The 25,524-nt window shown below is 39.8% G+C and overlaps 1 protein-coding gene across 1 annotated transcript in view; it reads left to right on the top strand.

Moving 5' to 3' along the window:
* UBE3D (ubiquitin protein ligase E3D) overlaps window positions 1-25,524 on the top strand; it is a 240,077-nt gene that overhangs the window by 157,268 nt on the left and 57,285 nt on the right. The window lies entirely within an intron of this gene.

Genomic DNA, 25,524 nt, shown 5'->3' with positions numbered 1-25,524 from the left:
CAGTTTGCAAATCAAACTGATAAAAGATAGGTGAATAAGAAAAACAATTTAATTGCATACATCCACACAAGAGTTTCACAAAGGAAGGAGACTCAAGGAGGTGGTCAGATGATTGAGGTTTATACACCATATTGGGCTAAACAAAGAAAAAAGAGGTTTTGGGCTTTTTGGCAGGGGAGGCAAATTATAGGAAGGTGAGGGAAGAAAATGTATGGTAATAGGGTTGTCTTGTTATGCAGATAAGAGTTTCTCAGATGATAAGAGTTGTCTCCCGGAGTAGTGCTCTTCCTGGTACAGAGACGTCTTTACAAATGGAAATTTCCCTTATAAATGTAAATTTCATTTACAAAAGAGGAAATTTATACTTTATTTTTAGGTAGTTACACGGAGGTAAAGAGCTTTTTCTGCCTCTGCTGGCTTTCAGTTGTCTTTAGCTCAAAATAATCCTTATGCCAAAGTGGCGTATTTTGTGGTGACATAATTCTGGTACCCTTCTGTGCAATGAAGGATGTTTAGCAACATCCCTGGCCTCCACCCACCAGATTCTGGTAGCCCTCCAACCCCAGTTGTGACAACTAAAAACATCAGCAGACATTGCCCTGGTGTCCAAAATTGACCCCAGTTGAGAACCACGGCCTTAGAGGACATAGCCTAAGAAACAAGATCTGGTGACTTTGTATAGTTGTGTGTTGTCACTGACACAGTCATTACAAAATCTAGGTCTTTTGTGGCATGGGGCCTGGCCTTAGTGTACTATTGGTTTCACAAATGAATACATTCATGATGAATGCTTTTATGTGTGACTATTTCTTAAGAGTTCAGTTTATATTGTTGGAGACCAGAATAAACTCAGTGAAGCAGAGTTCAGTCTGTGCATAAAATAGAAATTTCTTCTGAGATAGTCTTTCTTCCTCTGGAGAAGAAAGCAGCTGTTACGGTGTTTACGGTTTAGATGGTGAAGGTACTCAGGATTCAAGACAACTCTACCACTCAACCAAACCCAGCTAGAAGAGGATTCCAATTTCCTAACCTTGTGTAAGTAAAATCAAGTTAAAGTCAAGTGTAGTTAGGGGCTCCTGGGTAGCTCAGTCAGTTAAGTGTCCGACTTCGGCTCAGGTCATGATCTCATGGCTCACGAGTTTAAGCCCCGCGTTGGGCTGTGTGCTGACAGCTCAGAGCCTGGAGGCTGCTTCAGATTCTGTGTCTCCCTCTCTCTCTGCTTCTCCCCGGCTCGTGCTCTGTCTTTCTGTCTCTCAAAAATAAATAAACACTAAAAAAAAAATCAAGCATAGTTCTACCTCTTCACCTCTCTCTGGGTCTTATGAGGAACCAAGCCAGAGAGAGCTAAGCCCACCTTCTTCTTAATGGCACCAGTGGAGGATGGAAGTAGAGTGGCTTTGAGAAGCTCTGAGGAAGGGGCAGGAGTAAGAGGTCTGTCTGTCCATCTCTGTCTTCTCTCTCTCCTCTCTCTCTCTTTCTCTCTCATGTGCACACACACACACACACACACACACACACACACAGGATTTCTGTTTATACTGTGGTTACTGTGTGAAGTTGCATCTGTCATGCAACTTAAGATCTTGCCACAGGGGCGCCTGGGTGGCTCAGTCAGTTAAGTGATTGACTTCAGCTCAGGTCGTGATCTCATGGTTTGTGGGTTTGAGTCCTGCATTGGGCTGTGTGCTGAATGCTTGCTTGGAGCTTGCTTCAGATTCTGTGTCTCCTTCTCTCTCTGCCCCTCCCCCACTTGTGCTCTGCCTCACTCTGTCTCTCAAAAATAAATAAATGTAAAAAAAAAAATATTTTTTTCAATAAAAAATAAAAATCTTGCCACAGTGAGGTTCTCAAGCTCAACGCGTCTCCACTGGTTCTAGGGCTGGGAGGGAAGGGCCAGCACAGTTGAGCTGAGCTGTTAATGTCTAAGCACTGGGTAGGTCTGAGGGTAATGTGTTAACCTATAAGAGTCTTCTTTGGGGGCCACAGGAAGTGGGGAAAAGAGGGGAAGGGAGCCATTCTACTTATCATTTGTCTTTGTCTAAATAAATTTTTTTTTTAATTTCTTCTCTTTCTCTGAGAAAGAGAAATATCCAGCAATGAAGAGATTTAGTTAAACCACATAAGGAGGGCTAGAGAGAATTGAAGCAGGCTGTACAATCTCCATATTGGTCCTGGGAAGTCATTTCACACTAGCCTCATGTGTCATACGAGTATAATTCCAGAATCTATTCAAGAGCAGTCGTAAATGGAACCACAGAATTTAAATATACTATTAAGAGTTTCAAAAAAAAAAAAAAATCTACCAGGGGGTAGCCAGCAAAAAGAGAGGAAGGGACATTGTGGGTAAAAAAAAAAAAAAAATGTTCACTATCATCAACTGAGTATGCATGACACTATTGATGGTCTTTAACATAAATTACCTCATGCAGTTCTCTCCATGGCTCTGTGACACAGGTGCTAGTATGTTCCCATTGTACAGATAACAGGGTAAAAGCAAGACAAGAGCCATTTGTGCAATTTCCCTAGATGGTCAGAGAACTCTGAGGCAAGAAGTCTCTGGGTGCCAAGAAGACCAAACAGAATAAATACATAATGAAGCAGGGTTTTAAAATAATTGGGAATAAGACAAGAAACAGGGCAAGAAAAACATCATGTAGTGTTTGAAAATGATTGAAGTTAATGAAAAGTAGGGGTGCCTGGGTGGCCCAGTGGATTAAGCATGCAACTTTGGTTCAGGTCATGACTTCACAATTTGTGAGTTTCAGCCCGATGTCAGGCTCTGTGCTGACAGCTCATAGCCTGGAAGCTGCTTCAGATTCTGTATCTCCCTCTCTCTGCCCCTGCCCCACTCAAACTCTCTCTCTCTCTCTCTCTCTCTCTCTCTGTCTCTCTCTAAAAAATAAACATTAAGAAAAAAATTTTTTAACAAAAGAAATAGGAAAAGTAAAACAAATTAGAAACCCCAGAAATAGCAAAAACCCAAATGACAGTCAAAATAATAACACAGTTACTATTTCTTGTTAGCCAAATCTCAGGCCTTGCTCTGTATGCTTTCATGTATCATCTCTCTTTTAATCCTCAAAATAATCCTATGAGGGAATTCTTACTTTTCCTTTTTTTATATGAGGATATTGAGGAGCCAGAGGCTAGGTAAATATTTCAATCACACAGTAGAGTTACATTTTGAGCACAGGCATATAAGCATTGTTCCATCGGACCTCTTGGATATCAGTGATAGAATTAGCATAGTCTGTTAAAGGTGCCTGGGTGGCTCAGTCAGTTGAGCGTCTGACTTCAGCTCAGGCCATGATCTCGGTTTTGTGAGTTTGAGCCCTGTACCGGCTCTCTGCTGTCAGCACAGAGCCCGCTTTGCATCCTCTGTCCCCTGCTCTTTCTCTGCTCTTTCTCTGCTTCTCCCCTGCTTGTGGTCTCTTTCTCAAAAAATAAATAAAACATTTTTAAAAATCTTAAAAAAAAAAAAAAAAAAAGGAAGAGGAGGTTGGCAAGGACCAGAACCATATTAAAACACCAAATTTCCAATCCACTTTTGATATCTAAAAACTGTGATAAATGAGTGGTTCTCATTTATAAATGAGTGGAACTCATTCTTACCCTGTATAACAACAATGGATAGACCCTGTTGAAAACTGTTGGCCACCCATTTTTGGCAAACCAGTCACTGAGTCTGTTCATTTAATGTGTGCTCATTGAAAGCCTACTACATGCCACGCATAGTTACGGGGACTGCAGATAGGATCCATCAAACCAAGGCCCTGCCCTCATGGAGCTTACATTCCCATGAGGGAGCAGACAAAAAAGAAACACTATATTTTACTATATTTTATTATAAAATACTGTTATAAAGTAAATTAATTTCTGAAAGTAAGTACAACAAGAAAAAGAAAGCTGGGTAAAGGGAGAGTGTACGATGGGGTGCTATTTCAGACGGAAGTTTTGGTTGAGCTTTAGGTGTATGTATACCATTAGGGCCATATATGTCACGATATTTGAACTCCCAGTTAGAGTGACTATGGAGATACATCATTAAATGCCAAAGATTGAGCAGAAACCACAACCTTACATCATTTTGCCAAAAGTAGCTTACTAAACAAGGATACGCTGATACTAGCAAAGCTTGTTTGATTCCATTGATCACAAAAAATTTGACTTGAACCAGGCACTCAGTGTAATTGGCCTTGCACTAACCACCTTGGTAATTAAACCTGATCAGTCGCCCCTGTAGTAAAATATGCTGACAAGGTTAAATGGTTTTCTATGATAGATAAAGCTAGCCTAGTTGTTGTCCCTGGAACATTTGTTTTTGCTTTTAATGTATAACAAAGATTAATTAGGACCCACATTTCATTATAATTCAGGAATGTAAGGATGACTAGTATATCTTAGTCTGTAGTTAGAAAAGCATTAACATTTATCTTCTACATCAGAGGGATGGTTCCCACTAATTGCTTATCTAAGAGTCCTACATCTTCTTAAATACTCCAGAGCATTCAGTGTGACTTAATGTAACAATTTCTCTTTGTTTGCCTCTTGAGATGCTTCAAGCTATTAGTTAATGAACCAGAACTCATCATCATTCTTTAGTCTGGGGGAAAAAGTGGGCAGGAGTTACACGGAAATAAGTTCTTTTAACAGGTAAGTTCCCTAGTTTTAAAACAAGTAAGTTTTGCTTAAAAGAACATTTTAGAAAGCATCAAAACTATACTACTATTCTTTTTAAAATATGGTTCCATTTTTGACCAGGAATGGAGTAAACCAGTTTGTCCTCAAACCTGCTACAGATAAATTAAGAAACCCATTTTCAGGGCCCCGCATTTATGCTAGGGCCCTTTGGCTACAGGTACAGTAAGAGGGCAGGGTTTCCCCAGACCCCCCAACTGTGACCTTCCACAGCCTTTCTGGTCAGAATGGGAATTACTGACATTACTCCATTTCATTATTCATCTTTCTTCCCACCTAATTGGCTTCTTTCTGTAAATCTTTTAACATTTTAATTTGATCTCTTTTGACATTTCATGGGTTAAAGACTTTTTCCTTTTATTATGCTTTGGAAAGGAAAAAGAGGATTTTTATTGCCATAGCTTGTTTATACACATTCTATTAGTGTACTGGTTACAAATTTCAATACATCTACCAAAAGTCCCAAACCAAGAACACTGGTGGTGCCTGGGTGGCTCAGTCAGTTAAGTGCCCGACTTTTGGTTTTGGCTCAGGTCATGATCTCACGGTTTGTGAGTTTGAGCCCTGCGTTGGGCTCTGGGCTCAGTGCTGACAGTGCGGAGCCTGCTTGGGATTCTCTCTCTCTCCCTCGCTCTCTACCTATCTCTTTCTCTCTCTCTCTCTCTCAAAATAAATGAATAAACTTAAAAAAAAAACACCACCACCACCATAAGTGGGTAACTTAATTTAAAACAGTCACAGAAGTTGGTTGCCTATTTGGAGTTTCTGGTGAATTTTTCTAAACTCAAGAGAAATAGGGTTCATTATTTCTTTTCCCAGAACTTTCCAGGCCTGAGCAGAGCATGGCAGGCTTTTTGTAGACTTATGCTAGAAAAGGTATTATAGAAACAAAGCACTTTATATGTGCTTATAAAATAGTGAAAGCTATTTCTTCACTGAGTCTTAAGAAACCAGTGCTTGGGAACAGGAACAGAGCTCTCTGACCTGTCCCACCCCTTCATTTCCAACCACTCTCCCTGCCCCTCCCTAACCAATACCATTTCTAGGAAAATGAGCCTGAAGTGCCAGCCTCCGTTACTCTTGTACTCCCTTCCAGAATCAAGACTGAAGCTTTATGGCCTCCTCATTTGAAACTATTGGAGAACAAGGATTCTTGTCCCCTCAAAGGTCCTTCTAGCTGGATTAAAAATCAAATTGACATAAGACAGATTAACAGGAGAAAATCAAATTTAATGGTGTACATATGAGGAATCCACACAGACGTGGAGATCCAAAAGACAGGCAAAATGACATCTATAAGTCATCCTGAACTAAGGAGAAGAGGGCTGAAGTCTGGGCTTCAGAGGGAAGAATGTACTTCACTGGGCAATAAGTAGAGCAGATGTGTGATAATTAGATATTTGCTCTACCACACAGATGGGTCACTCAGATAAATTGTATCTCTGGTAATAACCCTTATTCTGGGAAAGACCCTCCAATTTAGGTTCTTCTATGTAGTTACAGGAAGGGCAAAAGTTTCTCTTGAGCCCATAGGGTCTCATTCGTCTTCAGCTCAAAATAATCTTCATGTCAGAGTGGCCCGTATCTGGGGCCAACTGCCTTTGGTTCCTATAAAATTTTCTCCTCATAGAATGGTGACAGTATTGAAATTAGTCATTATCAGGTTTTTTTCCATGTTGAAGTCTTTTTTTAAATTTGAGTATAGTCATCATTAGTTTTATGTTCCATAACAGTACATATTGGACTTAGAAAGTACATTCACTTACACTTTCTGAAAAAAAAAAATAGTTACAGCCCTTCCCTCTCTTCCAAATATCCTGCATAGTAAGGTCAACAAAAGGCACTATAAATTCTCTCAATTGTCCCTGTGATCATAAAGCTTAGTCCAAATGTTAAGAAAGATCCTTGAAAGGTTCATAAGGTAACAAAAACTTTTAAATAAAATTCCTCATTTTAACTCAATAAAATCTGAGAAATGATGTCAAGAAGAAAAGGAAAAAGCGGCCAAGATATTCTCTCATCAAGCAGACAAAAGAAGTCGTTTTAGTGTTGCTATTAAGAGAAAAATAAGTTGACATGTATTTTAAAAACTTTTTTTTAAAGAAACCACCAGTAAATTGGAAATATATGTGTTAGAAATCACTAGAGGAAACAAAGAAGACTTGATCAATAAAACACATGTCCTGTATATCTGTCCAACCCTGTGATAATTGTTCAAGACAATTTTAGAAGAGCTCATTTCAAAACTTGGGTTTATTTGTTTCTCTGCTTTATTCTATCAAGCCAGGGATATCCTCTAAATAAAGGCTGCTGTCTATGGAACATTTGGTGGTTGTATCTCTTACACAATCAATAAAGTGTTTCTGAAATGTGTACTGTCTTTGGATCCAGTTTTGATGAGGTTAAAGCTGAGAGTGGAGGTGAGAAAAACCATATGGGAAAAGAACCCATACGACTGTGGGGTCCCAAAGAGGTCCCCCTCAATTACTGTGGCAGAGAAGGTGTTTTTGTTCAAATGAGGCAGGATTTGTTGTGGGATTTGAGTGACAGTTAAGATTTGGAAAGACAGGAAGACAGACATCTTCAGGAAGAGCAGCATTCAAAACAGTAAGAACATCTGGCTAGATTGAAGGAATTAAGAGGAGACAATGAATGATAAAATAGGAAAGAGTTCTTGGATTGTGGAAGGCACTGAATGCTTTTCCTAAATTCTCAGGGATCAAGCACAACAAGAACAGGGAACACTGTGTGTGTGTGTGTGTGTGTGTGTGTGTGTGTGTGTGTGTGTGTGTGTGTGTGTGTCTGCCCCTGAGGGCCACTTGAGCTCTCAGATTTAAATGCTATGGTTAAGACTGAGAGGTTTAGCATCAGACTACCAGGGTTGAAATGTTGTCTGTATAATCTTGGCTTAGTTCCTTAGTCTCATCTTTAAATTGGTGTAAAAAATAAGCCTCTCCTTCATACGAGTCTTTGAGTTTTACATGGGTCTCTGCATGCATAGTGTTTAGAACAGTGCTTGGCACAATACATTTTAGCTGTAGTTGATACTCTGTGAATTTGCTATTCTCTGCCACTCCTCCTTCCCATTGCCTACGAAATTTATTTTTGAGGCTTTAAGCAGGAGAATGACATGATGAAGGCGATGCCTTCGGAAAATTAATCTGGTAGCAGAGCATGAGGTAGATGAGAAGAAAGGAAGAGCCATTGTTGCAAAACAAGAAGAGGCTTTCCAATTCCAAAAAAACTATCACAGAAAGTCTTCACCAAATAACTTTGTCAGTGCTTTTTCCTACTCTGTTTTTAATTATTTTTGAAGGCCATTATAAGTACAATAGGATACATACTTTTCCATTTGCGGTCAGCATAGGTCTAACAGTGCAGGATAACCCATTTCAAGCATTTTCACATAAACCTTTTAAAATGCGTTCTTTGTCAGAGTCTTCTCTTGTAAGCAGAAAACCTTTTGCAAAAATCTTTAAATGAGGAAGGGAATCCAGCCCAGAACTTTCTGACCAGACATCCTACAGGTATGCCCTCAGGACTAAAGTTCAATTTATTTTTTATGTAATTTCCAAAAGTACCAGGAATCCTTTTTTTGTTGCTCAGTGTCACTGGTTCTCAGGAGAACAAGGCAGAGTCTTCATGGTGTACAAACCCTATTCCCTTGTGTTTTTAATTTCTTGTGTGTTTGTTCCCCCAATTTATGTTCCGAATTATGCTATGGTGACAACAGTGTAAAATCTGAGTGCTTGACTAGAAATATCATAGATGGAAAGAAGTTATTGAATATATTACTAAATCTCAGCTAAATAGGTACTTTTCTTAAGAGAATCATTCAGCATGTTCTTGAAATGAATTAGGACCTAATGTTTGAGTAACCTACATTTATGTAGTATGTGTAGTCCAATCTAGCTCAGAGAAGTAGACAAACGGGGTCAGATGAGCAGGAATAAACCATATTTCTCTGGTTCTTATATCTACCTACTATTGAAAGTCCTGCAACTCACTACAAAATACTCAAATTATTTATTTTTAATGTTGTTTAATGTTTATTCCTTTTTGAGAGAGAGAGAGAGAGAGAGAAAGAGAGCACAAGTGGGGTTGGGGCAGAGAGAGAGGGAGAACACAGAATCCAAAGCAGGCTCTAGGCTCTGAGCTGTCAGCAGGTTTCTAACTCATGAACTCTGAGATCATGACCTGAGCCGAAGTCAGGCACTTAACCGGCTGAGGCACCTAGGCTCAAATTCTATCTACGGTACCCATATGTATCGTCTGCCACCTATCATCTACCTCAAGGCATCTGCCATGTTCTTCTTTTCTTCTTAATCAGTATCATTTGGTGCTGGTGATCTCCACTGCTAAGGTGTCCACAGGGGGCCTGTCTTGTGTGAAGTGTGGCACCTCCCCTTCCTGGATGTGCCAATGGAGAAAATAATGCAATTGTCTTGGAAACTTCAATAAGCCAAAGTTCAGCTGTGTAGTATACAGAGGTAGGGAGAACGTAGACTCTCTCCATTTTGTGCTGTGCTTTGTGACATGGACCCTAAAGCAGTATTATGCCACACCCCAGTGTCTATAGTTACAACATTTTTAGTAAAACTTGCTTTATCAATTCTTTAGATTTGAAGTACCCAGCCCAGCCCAGCAGCCAGACTTAAAGACCAGTTTTGACTAATATACATGAATACACCATTTTTTTAACCACTCCCATGTGCAGAATTCTCTTTTTTTGAAATGAGTTTCTCCCAATGGATCTCTTAGTCCCTCATAAAAACAGACTCAGGCCAGAAATCCTAGATATTAGCGCTGTTTGGGTTCTAGCTGAGACTCCAAATCCATTTATATTTTTTTACTATTCTGCCCTTAAAAAATTGCCATAACATAAGCATTAACCATTTTTTTTTTCTGTTTTAGTTTTCAATCAGTTTTATAGAATTACTAAGTTTGTGGCTATGGTTATGGTGAACATTTGTAGGACTCAGTTGATTTTTGCAACTACATTCTGCCCCAGAAAAGCTGTCTTCTTTGTATCTTAACTCATTTGATTTCATTTTACAGAGAAAATTACTATGAAGCAAAATTTTCATGTAGACCTTCCAAATGAACTTCAGGATCAATTTATAATGATTCTTGTGTTTTGTTTTATGTAATAAAATGAAGCAATAGTTGAACTTTTCAAAGAGTGAGAGCTCCTTGAGGGCAGGCCCAATGTTTTATTCATCTTCTTAATCCCATGCTTAGCAATGATACTAAGCATCTCTACATGGTAGAGAATGTATTCAATAAATATTGGCTTCATTAATTACTGAGGACATTAATATTTGAAAACTAGTGAAGTGGGATCTATAGGGCAGGATTGGTTTGAGTCATTCCATTCTTACAAAATGTTTATGCATCTTTGTGACTGTTAGAAGTTCTTACATCCTGCAATGTTTCTTTCCAATATTGCTTCCTCTCAGAAACATTTTCTTTATCAGTCCCAGCTCAAAAATACTTATTTCATTTTTGAAAATATATTTTTCAAAAGTAAAATGATTTAAGTCTTTGGTCCTATTAGAAATACCTTGAAGACATTTACCCATGGCTGTAAAATCCTGATGAAAATTCAGTCTTTATTGGATGGTGTGGCGTTAGATGAATGTAATGACCACGTTTACAAATCCATTCTGGGTCTTGACTCTTTCCTGACCTGGTTTGGAAACTTTGTGTAAAGTGCCGTTTTATCTCTTACTAATTCCAAAGATGACAGACACAGGATTTCATTGTCTAGTTAGTGAAAGCTGCATTCTCTGATTAGCTGCCTTGCCCTTTTTGAAGCTTTGATTTATTGGGGCAGAGCAAGCACTGGCTTTTGTATGTGCTGAAAGCAAACCGGGGTGAGGAATAATTTATAGTTCTGTCTTTGCCGCTGAAAAAAAAAGTAAAGGTTACTTTCATTACATTGCTATAGGAACTGCGCTAAAACAAAAGAAAGATACTGTAATAAGTAGAAACCCAAAGAATGACATTGAGCTACTGTTTCAGTTAACTTAAAAAAATTGTTAAAATCATATTTTGAAGCAGATTGGCCCATCTGAACTCTTATCTTAATTTCACAGAGAACAATGTTTCTTCCAATTTGGCATCAGGGCTGTGCAAAGTAGCATTTCTGCTGCTCCCAGGCAAGTTACATTTGCCAAAACAAAGCGTGGGTGGAAGGTAGCAGGAAAGAACTGACTGGTAACACTTTTCACCTGGGAAAAGGCTGCCAAAAAGGAATCAAAATAGAAGCACTGAGGAGAAGGTGCTCAACTGTCCATGGGAAGGAAAAAAAAAAAAAAAAAAAAGATAGCAAACATGAGACATGTCCAAATTTGTTTGGGCTTCCCAGGTTCTTGTTCTTCTGCTTTCAATACTGGATAAAGCCTGTATGTTGGCAAATGATTTCCTACATGATTCTTCTATAAAAAATATTAGGAAACCTCACAGAACCAGAGTATTTTCTATAATGGAATAAATTCTGGATTTCCCCTTCTGAGCCAGCCAAGAGTTTGTGTCATCAGAACAGTGAATGTGCAAACCCTTCCAATCATGTGGATAATTCCAAATTCTAACCCTGGCTCCAAGAGTCAAGAATAAGTAGGATTTCAGGATCTTGAGTAGGGAGCAGGTGAAATGTAGGAATGAATTCCATTGGTGAATGGGTTGGGGTCAGGGTGGGAGGGCATTCTAAGCTGTGAATAGCAGCAGTGACTGGAGGTAGGAAAGTTCAGGGTATGCTTGGGGAATGGTAAGTCATCAGGTTTAATAATAGACAACATTTTTAGGTACTTATTACAATATGCCAGATACTAACTCAGCTGTGGAAACAACATTATGCAAAAATACTTTTGTTATCACCATTTTATAGGTGAGGAAACCAAGAACTTAGTGATCTCCGCTGAGCTCATACAGCCTGAGAGTGGCAAAGCTAGGATTTGGCTTTAAGAAGTCATTTGGGTCCAGAACATGAGCTCCTAACTGTGCTCCTAACAGTGCTATCTTTAACCTTTCAACTTTAACAGAGAAGAGAGCCTTTTTCAGAAGAGGAGAAAGCAGTAGAGAAGTGCCAGATAATCTGGAAATTGTAGAGCACTCACCTTCTTTTTCTGATAGTTTGTTGGACATCTCCACATGAGTATAGTATACACGCTTTAAATCCAAGTCATCTAAAGACAGAGCTCATTTTCACCTCCATCTTCCTGGGCAACCCTCCCCTGGTGGTTGGCAGTATCAGGGTTACAGCATCATCATCAGGAACTCATGCAGCCAGGCAGGAGCCTTTGCAGTCAAGGTGTACCCCTTCCCCCCAATGAATCTCTCCTTCCACCCTCCAGTTCCAGTCCAACTACTCTTTTTCCCACCTTGCTAGCCTCACCAGAACTAGTACAAATGCTAACTAACAAAAATTTCTTTTTTTCTATCTTCTCCTGGCCCCCAATCCATTTTACAGAGACCAACTAGAACATTTTCAGAAACCGGTGCTCCAATCATATCACTCTCCTCAAAATTCATGGCTTTCTGTGGAAATGCCTGCAGAATTCTTTTATTAATTAAGAAATTAATTATTTTTGAGAGAGGGAGTGCAAATGGGGGAGAGGGGCTGAGGGGGGGGAGAGAGAGAGAGAGAGAGAGAGAGAATCTCAAGCAGGATCCATGCTCAGTGCAGAGCCTGGTGTGGGGCTCAATCCCACGACCCTGGGATCTTGACCTGTGCCAGAATCAAGAGTCATTATGTTCAACCAACTGAGCCACCAGGTGCCTTTGCCTGCAGAATTCTGTCCTAGACTCCTCAGCCTGGCTTTCAAGGCCCTCCATGATTAGGTCCCAAAATATCTTTCCGGCCCTACCTTCTCTAAGACTCCTTACTGATATTAACTTTCTGAGATCACTGACCAGGCCCATGGCCTGCCTTCCACTTTCTATCTTCTACTCCACTCCTTGTTAATGGAGTGCCCCTTGCCTGAAACACCCCATTCCACTTCTTAAAACCTTTCCTCATTCTCCCAAGTCAAATTAGTTACTCTGCATACAAGCTCCCCCATAGCAATTTGCTTACACTTCACACTTCAGATTCTTCCATTCCTTAAATTATGGCATAGCCTTTTGGGTTTAAGACTTTCTCCCCAGTTACATTATAAGCCCTCTGGGATGATAAGCATTGTCTTACTTGTCAGTGTGATTTTATTCCTTAGTAGTAAGTTCACTGAAATGAAGACATACTCATGTGGTTCTGAGCAGAGTCACTCAATATCAAGAGTCTGACATTTAACTGAGCCACACAGGTGCCCCTTGGTATATTCTTCTTTTTTAAATTTTTTTAATGTTTATTTTGTAAAAAATTTTTAATGTTTATTTTTGAGAGAGAGAGAGAGCACACAAGGTGGCGGGGGGGGGGGGGGGGCGGCGAGAGAGAGGAAGACACAGAATCCAAAGCAGGGTCCAGGCTCTGAGCTGTCAGCACAGAGCCCGATGCGGGGCTCAAACCACGGACCACGAGAACATGACCTGAGCCGAAGTCAGATGCCTAACCAACTGAGCCACCCAAGCGCCCCAATGTGTTTATTTATTTTTGAGAGAGAGAGAGAGACAGAGTGCGAGCAGGGGAGGGACAGAGAGAGAGAGGGAGACACATAATCTGAAGCAGGCTCCAGGCTCTGGGCTGTCAGCACAGAACCTGCTGTGGGGCTCGAACTCATGGACCACGAGATCATGACCTGAGCTGAAGTCGGACGCTTAACCAACTAAACCACCCAGGCACCCCAGTATATTCTTAATATGGAATATCTCTCCGGAAAAAAGGGAGATCCCAAATCATTCTCTACTTGGTATAGGGCAAATGTGACAGGCAGACCACGACCCCACACAGAAATAAAATCTATAGATATTATAACCTACATACACACACAATGTAAAATATGTATCTATATGTGTGTGTGTGTGTGTGTGTGTGTGTGTGTGTGTGTGTGTGTATTCCACTGATTGAAATGCAGACAAGAAATGCAAGAAAGTGATATTATAACCCATTTCAATATATAAATGCTCAGTTTAGAACTACAGTGGGGGCCCTGAGTATAAGAGCTGCACATGCAGCCTCATGCAGGTGGGTGGTCCTAGTGACTCAAACATATAAGTGGCATTGCTGAGAAAGTGCCAAACCAGACAGACAATGTACAATCTTCCCTTAATTTACCTAGTAGTTATAAATTTGGAAAATTCCATGCATATTAAAGTCATGCAAAAACATAAATTGTTTTTATGTATAAAATGGAGTTAGATTCTAGGCTCAGACAGTTAATAAACACATGTCTGATCAAACACCCAAAAGTTGTGCAGGATGCAGAACAATTCTTTTTTGGGCAGTTCTGTCATGGAGTATTTAAATCTCTGGCTCCCCCCCACATGCCAGTTGCACTTCCCAATGTTAGGACAACCAAAAGTAGCCCTAACAATTTCCCAGAATGACTCCTGGTAGGCAAAATTTCCCCAGTAAGAATCCCTGAACTAGGTCACTTGGTTTATGAAGGAGTAGGCTCAAAGAAGATAAGTGAATCACCAAAGTTGACTAAGTATAACCCATGTCTCTTAGTTACTAATCCAGTGCTAATTTCTCAGGTATATTTATACAAATATAGGCATACATATATATATTACATTTATGTATACTCACACACATGATGACATTTGCTTTGTCAAAAACCATCCAGTCAGGTTTGACTAAACCCACGTCATAAAAGATGGTTCTGATATTTTGATTAAAATTAGTTCAGTCATGCTGCTTAACTAAAGTAAATAGTTCTGTATGTAAACATGGACTAAGGGCAGGATAGTGTTACATTTCCTGGTTATTACAGACTCTTCCATTTCTAATCATATGGCTGGCTAGATAATAAGACTATCTTTCCACTGAAAGCAACAACTTTCCATTGAAAGTAACTGCAGAGTTGGGGAAGTCCCCAAGACCATCCTTCTGATACTAATTTCAAGTTTGGGGCTCCCCAAGATACCCATAGGTTTGATAATTTGTTACAAGTACTTACAAGATTCACTGAAAGCCATTATATCCATGGTTATAGTTTATTAATAAAAAGATACAGATTGAAATCTACCAAGGGCAGAGAAGAGAAGAGTCTAGGAAAGTTTCATGTATGAAGCTTCCTTACACTCTCCAAGTTTAGTCATGGATAGAGCAAACTTCTCCCAGAATGATGTGTGACAATATGCATGGAGTATTGCCAAAAAAGGGAAGCTCACCTGAGCCTTGTGGGGCAGAGTTTTTATTGGGCTCAGTTTCTTACACATGGTTGATAGCCTGTGTGGCTCACCCCTCCAGAGCTAACACTGAGTAACTCAGGGCCCCCACCCTAAATCACATCGTTAGACTACTGATGTGACCCAAGACCCTTAGGTAAACCAAGACATTCTTATCAGGCCGTACATTCCAAGGGCTTAGAGATCACCACCCCAGAGCCAAGAGCAAAGGCCAGACCTTTCTTTGACTAAGGTTAATTCTTTACTATACAACAAACTAAGATGCTACAAAATATTGAAAAGCCTTCTTTTTAATAACATCAAAGCACTGACAACAGAATTATTATGCCAAAATTAAGTGAAGGTTGGACCCAGAGAGGCAAGCTATCTTTGAAGCCATGCCTGCCTTGAGGACAATTGTATGTCTGGTTCATTTGTCAAGCTGACCTTAACAGTGTGGGGAACCGGACAAAGCCCAAGATGAGAACTGGAAACAGCAGACCCTTCTGCCCATCATCCTGGAAACTTGAAGTGAAAGGGTAAATCAGAAATATTCACCTCACACCCTCGTCTGAGAGAACGCAAAGATGTTTACCTTGGCACCAAGCAGTGATGGAAGGAGGGAAACGCGAGATGCAACTGCACATTAATGCCAACCAAGATTTGCAGGCTAAATGCCCGGATTTGCAGTCCAATGAAACCCAGGCTGTGAATTTTGTTTAAAGTAGTCTTAAGTCAGTAGTGTGTGCAAACATTTGGAAGAAGTAAATTCCAATCCCCTCTGGAGGAATGCACCTTTATTGTAGACCTCAAAGAATTCTCACAAATGGTTTTCTGAAGGAAATGAGCATCTTATAGTAAAAGCTGTCTAATCACATAAGGAAATGATACACAAGAATAGGAACCAGACCCAGACCCACAAATAAATACTTCAGACATTAGAAATATCAGTTGTTTTAGATAAAACAACTACGCTTCCCATGCTTAAGGAAATCTAAAACCCCAGTTACTACAAAGGATATTAGGAAAGCTTAGAAAAGCGTATTGACACCTTAGAATATTCCAAGACTTGAGCCTCTTCACATAATACTCACATGCACATAGACAATAAAGAGAAATCATTGATCTTCTGGAAATGTTTATAGAGCTATGGTGAGTTAAGTTGGCTATAGTCAAAAGTACCTTCTGACTTTGACCATTCAAACAAAAAAAGTGGAAATTTTATGATTTATATTACTCAGTGCTAGTTTTTGAAAATGTAAATACAGTTGTTCCTCACTTTAATCTGCCTTATTTTAAACTTAAAATAAATTAGGTCTACCATTTATTAGCTGTTTGGCCTTGGGAAAATTATTTGATATCTTTACATCTAAGTTTTCTGGGTAATGAGGATAATAATAGCAGCTGTTAGTAAAATGAGGGTGAGAATTGTATTGACTTCCCAAGGAGCAAAAGGCACAATGAATGTAAGGCGCTTAGCACACCTGGCGTGTGGTCATTGATCAGTACAGATTGGCTTCTTTTTAAATAGGAAAATGCAATGTTCATTTATTATTATGTTTTTATAAGTTTATTTCTTAATTTTGAGAAAGAGAGAGAGAGAGAGCACAAGCAGGGGAGGGGCAGAAAGGAGAGGCAGAATCCCAAGCAGGCTCTGAGCCATCCATGCAGAGCCTGATGTGGGGCTCGAACTCACAAACTGTGAGATCGTGACCTGAGCTGAGAGCAAGAGTTGGCTGTTTTACAGACTGCTTAATTGACTGAGCCACGCAGGCGCCCCAGAAAATGCAGTGTTTAAAAAAAGGATAAATTATGGGTCAACCAGTCACTTGACAAGAGTGTACAATAGGGTGTTCCTTTAAACAGTCTATCTAAGACACACGGATTAAAATATTCCTCTACTCCTGAGGAGACTTGTCTGCCACAGGAACAGGGAGGAGAGCAGCAGAGACCACTGTTTACAAGTCTTTACCTTGTCGGGACATTGTAGTCAGCCAGCCCCAGCCCTGCCCCCTTTCACCTCTCCCTTTCCTCTGATTCCGGTGTCTTTCTACTCAGTGAACACTGAAAACAGTCGGATACATCTTCAGCCAAATAGCACTTTGGACACATGAAAACTGTTGTATTATTTTCCTCTGTTATTCAAGTTGAATAAATCAACTCGTGTAAACTATGCACTTGGTCAGGGTTTTCCAAAACTATAATCATCACTATTTTAGAACCCATGCATGTTTAATTATATCTCACTTAAGTGTGGAGCCTGAGGAAGACATTTCATGGAGTGATGGCCTGACTAATGAACTGTTCTGATTCATTTAGAAGATTAATTTCCTGTTCCTACTTATGTTTTCTAGGACAGTCTCATGCCTGCCTTCATGCTTCCAGGGGTTGAAAGAAAGAATTTGCCTGTAGGCTAAGTCCACCTACTGCCTGTTTTTGTAAATAAAGTTTTATTAGAACCTAGCCACAAATAAGTATTCATTTTAAGTTTCGTTGAAGGCTTGCTGTCTTGGAATAATCGGACGGTTGTGTACTTGTGACAAAGACCTTGTGGCCCATAAAAGCCTATGTGATTTACTGTCTGGCCATTTACAGGAAAAGTTTGCTAACCCCCTGCTTTAAAATGTTATTATGCAGGGGCATCTAGGTGGCTCAGTCAGTTAAGCATCTGGCTCTTGATTTCAGCTCAGGTCATGATTTCACAGTTGTGGGATCCAGCTCTGAGTCAGCCTCCATGCTGAGCATGAAGTCTACTTGAGATTCTCTCTCTCTCTCCCTCTGGCCCTCCTCCACTTGCTGTCTGTCTGTCTGTCTTTCTCTCCCTAAAAAACCACTAAAAAAATGTTATTATGCTGCTGATCATGTTTACCTGGACGTCTTCTCTCTCACCTCTTGTCTGTCTGCCCTCTCTCTCTTGTTCACTGTGCTCAAGCCACATTGGTCTTCCAGTTCCTAGGAAAGGTCAGCACCAAGACCTTTCCTGCTGAGGGAATTGCTACAGGATATTGGCTTGGCCTGGACCAGTTTTCCTTTCAGAGCTGACCACATCTCATCTTTCATGTTCTGGCTCATGTTCCCTCCTCAGAGAAACTTCCCTAACCAGCCGCTCTACCTAAATAGTCCTTCCTCACACAACAAGCTGTTCTTTTTCATATCACTCTGCTCTTTGCCTTCAAAGCACTGACCATGATTGGAAATTACATGTTTGTTTATTTACTTGTTTAAGGCCTCTATTCTCTCTTGTCTGTGAGCTCCATGAGTGAGGGACAATGTCTGTTTTGCTTACTACTCTAACCCCAGAGCCTAGCACATAGTATATATTTAATAGTTAATTGCTTAAATAAATTAATAAATGGCAAACTTGTATGTACATTGACCCTTTTATCTTGCAGTTTGGATTTTCTCCTTCAGTAGTGTACCTTGCTCAGATAATATTTGTTATATTTTCTCTTCTTCACTCCAAATTATCAAAGTCATACTACACTTAAAATTTTCTCTCCCCTTGGGGGTAATTTCTCTTATAGCTTGATGCCATCTGCAGACTTAATGAATACTATTTGGTTATTTATGTGGTTAGGAGCAGAATGATGAAGACAGACTGTACTGACTCCTTCACTGCCTTTGGGTCATTTCAGTAATAGGAACACTGAGTCTTTACAGAGAATGTATCAGCTGGTTCCTGAAATGAGAGGCTGGAAATAGTATATTGGAATGTTAATGAATACCTTGTAAATTGCATAATGTTTGTTTCTGGAATATTTGTGTGTTGATGCCAGTATGCATTTTGATTTCTAGAAAAGTCTTGCCATAAGCCAAAATTGATTACACTTATATTCTCTAATTATAAAAATTTTCCTTTAAAAACTGTCTGCAGTAAATGCCTCTTCAGAGCAAAATGAGATGCAGCAGAGTAAATGAAAATCCTTATGCAACGTACCAATTATGGCTCTGATTAAACTGTGTTTCTGTTTCGCAGTGATGGCCTTACCTAAATGAAAGCTTTGCTGTTGGCTGGCTCTACTGTGCACATCTCTTAACCTACCACTCCGTCAGTCCAGCCTTTGGCTAAAATCCAATAGCTCCTTAGCAAATCAAGGGCACTTTCCAGAGTGGGAGAGAATATAGAGCCTGTAGGTAGGGCCAGTAGTTCTCAGAAGGTAGATCACCCCCTGGATTTACCCTGGGTTTACTTGAGAGCAACTTACCACACTTTGGGAACCCCTGGTCTAGAAGAGCAAAAAAATCGCTTTAATTCATCAAACAGTACGTGAGTGTGTAAAACAGATGTGTCTACTGGGTACTCATCCAAAGCTAATCCTAATGGTGGATTTTTTTGAAAATATATATATATTTTTTTACAGCTTTACACTACTCAGTATGGGGAAAGGTCGGTGGTATGCTGAACTATACTGGCACCAGATACAGAAAGTCATTTGATACATCTCTTTCCAACTCTGTGTTCAGTGACATCATCTTGATGGCTTGAAATCATCCACGGTAGCAGAATTTAGAGCATGGAATTCAGACAAACGCTACAAATCAGGGCTCTTTTTGAAACTCCCATCCACAGCATGGATTGTTAAGTGTATATCCATGCAGCACTGGGAAGAACCGTAAGTAATGAGCCTACAAGGTAAAATCTGACATTTCCTTGCAGGAGCATGGATGTGAATTGGAGGGGTGTGGGGAATGAAATTAGTAAATATATCTTTTTTGCAAGGAAATGTCAAAGGAAATGGTGAGGTTAAAATGTTCTTCAGCAGCTTTTTAAGAAAGTTGACAGGGCAGGGAGAAGAGAGTATAGTATAGAATTTCAGTGGTAGGCTTTGGAATCAGATACACCTGGGACAGAATCTGGCACTCTCACTTATTGGACGTGTGATCTTGGGAAGGGGTCTCATCTCCACAGATTTTAATTTCCTTATTTGTAAAATAGAAATAATGTGTTCTTACGAGGCTCACATGAGAAAAGTAATTTAAAATCTGGCACAATATCAGACACATAGTAAATTGTTACTTTCCCTCAGGAAAAGTTAATTATTACTACTACTACTATGATTATTATTGGTGTTATTGGTATTAAGTATGTAAACAAATATATACTGAGTACCTTTTATCACACCCAACACTCTGCTGACACCATTAATAAGTTGTGTAAACTCAAGGAGTTTACAATGTAATGGTGCTATCACATTTTCTAACCAGATTGCAAGAGGGAGAATTGAAAGGTATTTATTTAAGTATGTATGCTAATACTTTGGAGCATAAACATTTACCAAAAAGGAAGTAGACCAAAAGAATTAATAGGATTATGAACTAAAAAGAACTGTAGTTATGAAATATAACATAAAGCGATTGCTCTTTCTTATCACGCTTTGGCAAAAACTGAAATAATTTCTTAGGCACTAGAATACTTTGCAAATACATAGAGGATAAAAATCCTCTTGTTTAAACAAGGGAAAATGTTAATATATGATTTAAAATGATTAAAAGTGATAACTTCTTGTTTCTTTTCAAGATAATATAGAATCATGTTACGTAACACAATGTGAGCTGGAGTATTAATTGCACACCAAGTTAAAACACTATTTAAGGTATAGTTCTTTTATTTTTTATTTTTTAAACATTTATTTATTTTTGAGAGGGAGAGAGAGACTGAACACCAGTGGGGAAGGTGCACAGAGAGAGGGAGACACAGAATCCCAAGCAGGCTCCGTGCCATTGCCATCAGCACAGAGCCCCATGTGGGGCTCGAATCCATGAACCGTGAGATCGTGACCTAAGCTGAAGTCAGATGCTTAAGCGACTGAGCCACCCAGTGCCCCTCTTTAAGGTATAATTCTGTAACAAGGGGACTATTTGTATGGTTTTCCATTCTTTCGATCAGTGTATTGACTGAAATATTTATGTACCTATTATTGACAATAGTTAGAGGAGTCCTTTAACATATAATTTCATGAAGATACAAAGATAATTCATTCAGACTGAGTCCACCTTCTATAAAGAGGATGCCATTATTTTATTATATATTTTTTAAAGGTTAAATATATACATTGATGATATATACTGAGTGGGGTTCAGATGTCAAAAATCATGTTCTTTTTCATTAAATATTAGATTATCATCCTTATATGGGTATTCAAGAGAGGGGTCTGTTTTGGATTGCTCCCCTCCTGTATTGTCCAAATCCTCCTTATGTCCTATGTCTGCTTCTTATCTCACATGATTCTGGACCAAGAGTATAAGCTTTTTGTTAAGGCCACCTGGATTCTGTCACACATATACTGTGTGATTTGGGACAATTTGTTTAACCTTTTTGAACCTCTTTCCCCCCTCTGTGAGATTGCTTAAATAATAGTTCAGTTTCACAGAGTTGGCGTGAAAATTAATTAAGATAATGCTATAAAATACTTTGCATTCTGCCCAACACATGGTAAACACTCAGTATATAGTGATGAGGTTTGTTTTTTCTCTCCTTTCAGGGTTCTTATTATTAGTTGCAAATTGCCTCCAGTCAATGAATATGCAAATATAACTGTTCACTTTAAGTGCAGTCTTTATAGAAGTTTTTCCTTCACTCTGCTCTATAAAATGCCAGCTGCCTGCCTTACTGAAAAACTGTAACTTAAAAATTGCCTCTTGCCATTGTTAGACCCTGTTGTAGCTCCCTCTCTAACCCTGCAAATTCTTCTTTAGTTGGGTACTTTCTCCAGTTCTGGGTCCTCAATTTTGATGGCTGGGGTTTCTTGCTAAGGGACTTTTCCTCCTTTGGCCTTAGATTAAGAATGGATGTCCACTGCATAGGTTCTAAGACTGTCTGAATCACAGCATTAAATATCCCCACTGTGTTCCAGAAGCACTTGGAAGAAGAAATAAATCAGAAGACTTTAAAAATTAAAATGTATATTCTCAGCTGCAGAAGCTTTTATAGAGATGGGAGGCAGAGTGGATGGAGATGATGAAATTTAAGTCAAATGGCAAAAACTAAAGGAGAAGTGAAAAGTTTGGGTATAGTCAGGAAGAGGAGAAGAAAAAATTCAGGCGACAATGAAAACTTCAATCCCAGAGTATGTGAAGGGCAGAGAAAAGAGAAGAATGATTTAAAGAAGAAAAGAAGAGGGGCGCCTGGGTGGCGCAGTCGGTTAAGCGTCCGACTTCAGCCAGGTCGCGATCTCGCGGTCCGTTAGTTCGAGCCCCGCGTCAGGCTCTGGGCTGATGGCTCAGAGCCTGGAGCCTGTTTCTGATTCTGTGTCTCCCTCTCTCTGCCCCTCCCCCGTTCATGCTCTGTCTCTCTCTGTCCCAAAAATAAATGAACGTTCAAAAAAATAAAAAATAAAAAAAAATAAAGAAGAAAAGAAGGAAAATGAAGATGGTGCCAGGAAGGGTTTCAGGAGGAGGGAGTACAGAGGATATGGCTCCACCCATTAAAAGGCTCCAGGGAAACAAAGCAGTGAGCTGTTGATGTCAGCTCAACTGAATCGCAGATAGGATGGGTTCTTGTGAGGGGTATAATTTTTGAAGCTATATATACGCTTTCTCCTTTGCATTTCCCCTACAATATTCTGGAGATCATTCTTTGCCTTGGAGAGGCTGAAGACCATTATAATAGGAACACGAAGGGGGAGGAGGGATGTAGGATATATTGAGTTTCAGTGGGGATGGGGCTATTGGAGGTGGGGTTGGAGTCAGGGAGAACAAGATAAAAAGAAAAGCAAAAAAGTAAAGCGAGAAGGTTTTAAATTAGCTTCTGAAATCTGAATTAGAATTTTGCAAGAGGGCACATTTAAAAGTGAGGCTTTTTAAGGCAGGAATTTTCTGATTCTTTTAATGATTGTTAATGTATTAAGGCCTAGTGGACTTGACCGCAGAGGTACATTTGATGGAAGTCCCTATAGACAGAAGGAAGGGTCTGAGTTGGGTTCCTGTGAGAAATCCTGGCACCTTGTATGACCTGGAGGAGGCAGGGAAGTTTTTGCTGGCTCCTGAGGAGGGACACCAGGGATATGGTGCTGCCCCTGGGGTGGGAGGAACTGGCCTTGTGGCTGAAAACTTTGGGGGACAGTCTGGGCCAGGGATTAGATGGACATTGTAAATGCACCTCTGATGTTGTATGGGTTAATGTGAACCAGGCTGAAAGGGAACAGCCGTAAATGCACCAGACTCCATCATTGCCACAAAACCTATGAGGACAGCAACACAAACCTTTGGCTGCTTTCTAAGTGGCATTTAGAAGAATGATGGAAAGGCCCACGATAATAGAGCAAACTTCTTCATAATGATATTTTTTGAGCTGATGGGTACTCGTTTACCTAAAAGAAGTTTTCTAGATTTTTTACATAGCTTGTGCTTCAAACATAAATATCTGAAAATACAAAGGACGTAATGCATGAGATCCAGCCGGTGCAGTGGAAAAAAGAAGTTACCTTAGGAGAAATTCCAGAGTATATCATAAGAGTAAAGCATGCAGTTTATATATAACATGTGAGAGTTTTGACTCTTCAAAAGGTGCCACATTTTTCTCTTTATAACTGGACAAATGTTTAGTTGCCAGATCACCTAGACATGCAGGTGTATGAAAGCCATAGATCCTCACCCCAACCCCACCCTACCCCAAGCTGCATCTGTGATGAGAAAGTTGCTGGGGAAAAAGTGTAAGTGATGGGAGAGAACCATTAAGCAGGGCCAGCCATGAGATATTTCCTGTGTACTCTTCCGTAAAAATGTTAACATCATATGTGAAGGTGATGAGAGATGAAGAAGAAAAGAAGAAACAACTTGGAGATAGATTAAGTCGTAGCTTATTCAGACATTCTCATGTGTTAAAGCCAGAGAAGGGTTGACCTAACAGCCATCCTGCTCAACAAGTATTGTTTGCTAGTGAAAAATGAGCATTGGTGAAGGAAAGATTCATTCACCCATCAGGTTTGACAGGGCTCTCCTTTCAGGGGCACAAAAGCACTGGGGCTTTGACTGATCCATCTGCTGAAACTGCCCAAAAAAGGAAAGACAAGGAGAAAAAGCACAAGTGTAGAACTACAGCAGTCTCATTTGTGAATCAGTTGACCACCCCCTCCCCCCTAGGCAGAGATGGGCACCTTGCTGTTTCTGGTCACTGCAGGGCTGTAGGAATTTGATAATCATTAGCTGTTTCCTGTTCACTGGACTGGATGCAAAACAGATTCAGGAAAGGGTTAGCCACCCACCTAATCTAAGACTCTTGGGAGTTAACACTCATCCAGACAGTAACTTTCCATGAGGGCTGCTGACGTTTGTTTTTGTTTTTTTTTTTTTTTTTTTTTTTTTTTGGTCATTTTGTTGTTGTTTGCTTGGTGGTTTTTGTTTTTGCTTGTTTTTTTGCTAAGTAAATTATGTGGCTCGTGTTTGTAAGATTTGGTAGATACCCAAGTGTGACAGGTGCTTCTTTTGTGTTAAGCTACGATAATTTGTTATATGAAGTGGCCCTGAATATAAAAATGGCCTCGGTTCAACTTTTAAATCAAATATTTACAATTTGAAGTAATTAGCTATTAGGACAATAACACCTGGTAGTTTTGCAGGCATATTTCAAGAACATTTATAGCCATGGCTCAATGACATTTACTGAACTCTGTTAGCCCAGTTGCAAATAGTTGCCTGCTCTCACTCTGCTGACTGAAAAACTAAGGCAGAAACAGGGTAAATTACCTGCTCTGGACTAGTGGCTTAGTGGCACGGGTAGGATTAGAGCACAGAGAAGCTGATCTGGTCCCAGGGATCTGGCCTTTGAGGCATAGCAGAAGCTGTGTTGCAAATGCCAATCCTTGTTTGCCATTATTGATACTGGGAGAAATCTGTGACTTTAAGGGTATGATGATGTTGCTTTCATAAATACTATTTACCAGGTTATTTATTCATGGGTTAGAGACTATTTGTGGGTCATAATTGTGAATGAAGCCATTGGAGCTGATCTTGCTGTGATGATTCATATTACACTGATGCATGGGATAAGAGAATCAATACAAGCAAACCTTATTAGTAGAAGAGGAAGCCAAAACTGAGCTGACAGTGCAGACAGCTTCTAGAAATTAGAGGATTTGCCAGTTCTTTACTGTAGGCCTGGCAGTCTATTAGGGAAGCCTGGGAGCACAGACAGGGAAGGGCATAAAATAGAGCTGCCTGTAAACAGAGCTGATTTCTCCTTTGCAACAGGAATAACTGATGTTATTATGAGCTAGAGGGCTTGAGAGAGAAGCTTGCATGTGGATAATCTGCATACTCAAATGCTTCACCATACATGCATTACATTGAAGGCCTTTACTTTATTCTCTTATCCACCTATAGAGAAAACCTGAATGCATTATCAACTCAACGGTAATTTCATCTAACTGTAAAACATATTTATTGGCAAAACACCTCACAGGGGTGTTTTGTAAGAAAAATGAAGGCCATCTGTGCTAGAGTCTCTAGGTAGTACTTCCTTCTTTTCTTTTGTTCTGCAGAATTGCACTGCTTTGTACTCTCTCACTTTCAGCAAGAAAGCAATTTTGTAAATGGTGCACTCAGATGCTCTGATGAAGT

The sequence above is a fragment of the Puma concolor genome, chromosome B2, assembly GCF_028749965.1.
Source record: "Puma concolor isolate L17-30 chromosome B2, mPumCon1.1.hap2, whole genome shotgun sequence".
Classification (NCBI taxonomy): Eukaryota; Metazoa; Chordata; class Mammalia; order Carnivora; family Felidae; genus Puma; species Puma concolor.
The sequence above is the reverse complement of the archived record's forward strand: the minus strand, read 5'-3'. Positions and strand labels throughout refer to the sequence as shown.